At 45.1% G+C, this 2,495-nt stretch overlaps 1 non-coding gene across 1 annotated transcript; it reads left to right on the top strand.

Moving 5' to 3' along the window:
* The first annotated feature begins 1,015 nt into the window (after positions 1-1,015).
* Positions 1,016-1,097, top strand: trnas-cga (transfer RNA serine (anticodon CGA)). Its single transcript has one exon. It is a non-coding gene; the product is annotated as a tRNA-Ser (tRNA).
* Positions 1,098-2,495: the final 1,398 nt, after the last annotated feature.

Here is a 2,495-nt window from a genome sequence, read left to right as displayed (position 1 = left end):
CTGCGTTCTTCTGTGTAATTGTGCTCCCTGCTGTGAAACCGTGCTCCCTGCTGTGTAACTGTGCTCCCTGCTGTGTAACCGTGCTCCCTGCTGTGTAACCGTGCTCCCTGCTGTGAAACCGTGCTCGCTGCTGTGTAACTGTGCTCCCGGCTGTGTAACTGTGCTCCCGGCTGTGTAACTGTGCTCTCTGCTGTGTAACTGTGCTCCCGGCTGTGTAACTGTGCTCTCTGCTGTGTAACTGTGCTCTTTGAAGTGAAACTGCACACTCTCCTGTGTAACTGAGCTCTCTGCTGTGTAACTGTGCTCTCTGCTGTGTAATTGTGCTCCCGGCTGTGTAACTGAGCTCTCTGCCGTGGAACTGAGATCTCTGCTGTGTAACGGTTCTCTCTGCTGTGTAATTGTGCTCCCGGCTGTGTAACTGAGCTCTCTGCCGTGGAACTGAGGTCTCTGCTGTGTAACTGTGCTCCCTGCTGTGTAACTGTGCTCTCTGCTGTGTAACTGAGCTCTCTGCTGTGTAACTGTGCTCTCTGCTGTGTAACTGTGCTCTCTGCTGTCTGCTGTATAACTGAGCTCTCTGCTGTGTAACTGTTCTCTCTGTCGGAACCGTGACTCTGCCGGTGACAGATCTTCACTGTGGTTGTGCTAATCATTCCCTGTTGTGTAAATGTGTTCCCAGTTGTGGAAATACGATCCGTCTGCAGCAGAACCTTTATCCGCCATTACTGAGACTAAATTTCAATTCTAGATTTATTAAATCTTGTCACGAAAGGTGAGTTCAGGCCTCTGGATTCCCAGTCCAGCGACATAACCTTGTGTTCCTGTTATCAAATCAGTTCGTTCAGCTCAACATTCTCAATAATGTGAAGGCGTGGCGCCAAATCTAAAGTTTTTTTTTCCCACGCAGATTCAATCCCTACTCATAGAAAGACTGGGACACCGTTCATCGCATGACTGCAATCCCGCGTGTCTGCTTTTCCAATGCTTTCTATAGAACGAATTGGCAATGCAGATATAAGCTGTGATAGCCGAGTGGTTAAGGCGTTGGACTCGAAATCGAATGGGGTTTCCCCGCGTAGGTTCGAACCCTACTCGCGGCGAAACTAATGGCCATGTTGGAGCCATTTGTTCGAAAAATGCGGTGTTGTTTTCTGATGAAATGTCATTACAGAATAATCTTCTTGTGCCCTGAAGCTGTGTTTGTCATTCTGCTTTCGCTCTGAATTTTCTGATTTGTCAGGACAAGATCACCACCTCAGTAACGTTCATATTAACTTCATCAGGAACCAGAATTGTGAAAATTCACAAAGCAATGTGAAATTTATTTTTGTCACATCTTTTGCCAGAATTTATCATGTGTCAGAATTTTTAATGTCTCTTATTGTGAAACTGACCAGCCGAACTGAAAGTTCTAAATAAAGCAGCGCAACAAATTGAAGGCTTGTCAACAGCCGGGAAGGGAGCAATGCTCCCCATATACCGTCACTGCTGACTCACCATGGCCCAACTATTGTTTATCTTCACTTTGCATTTGCTTGAGAAATTGTTTTTAATCATTCTTACAATGTTTATGTTATTTCACTCCAATTTAAGAATGTTCCGAAAGTGTCCGTGTCGCAAGGCTCCCATTCAGCCAGGAGATGGCACCAGTCCACAATACATTTATTGATGCTATTTATTTCTGATGTTCTGTGTGTAACAACAATCGCTTATTGTCACAAGTCGGCTTCAGTGAAGTTACTGTGAAAAGCCACGTTCCGGCGCCTGTTTCGGCAGGCCATACGGTACAATTACATAGGACTCTTACTGCGGCCTGAGACCTCAACTCGTCCTTGTGTCCCGATGCTGCCGTTTGTAACCTGCTTAAATCAGCACTTTTATTAATTAGTCATCATTTTGTAAGTAACCTAGGTGCTCATTTCACCAGGTACCAGGAGTGTCCATAACACAGTTTGTAAACTGAAATGTACTTGTCTCATTTTTCTGGCCCGGATAACCCAGCTGTTTACTATTGTTTCTAACTGAGAACTCATGTGTTCAAAAACCATTTGTACTGAAAAAGAATGAAGCTCGATTTTAAGAAAGAAGCGCACGAATGAAGATTATTTTGTGTATTGTATTTGAGGAGTGTCCAAATTTAAAATGCTCATGAATGAAAAAGTCTTTGCCGAACGCCTCCCGTTCAGCCAGGAGATGGCACCAGTCCACAATAAATGTATTTATGCAGTTTATTTCCAATGTTATGAATCATTACATAGGGCTCTTACTCTGGCCTGAGAGCTTACCTTGTCTCTGTGTCCTGAGGCTGCCATCTTCACCCTGTTTAAGCAATCATAGAATACTTCTTGTGCAGAAGGAGGACATTCGGCCCATCGAGTCTGCACTGATCACCCCAAGGAGCACCCAACCTACGGCCCATACCCACGTAAACGTTTGGACACTAAGGGCCAATTTAACATGGCCAATCCATCTAAACTGGACATCTTCGGACAGTGGAG

Source organism: Scyliorhinus torazame, chromosome 24, assembly GCF_047496885.1.
Source record: "Scyliorhinus torazame isolate Kashiwa2021f chromosome 24, sScyTor2.1, whole genome shotgun sequence".
Lineage (NCBI taxonomy): Eukaryota > Metazoa > Chordata > Chondrichthyes > Carcharhiniformes > Scyliorhinidae > Scyliorhinus > Scyliorhinus torazame.
The sequence above is the reverse complement of the archived record's forward strand: the minus strand, read 5'-3'. Positions and strand labels throughout refer to the sequence as shown.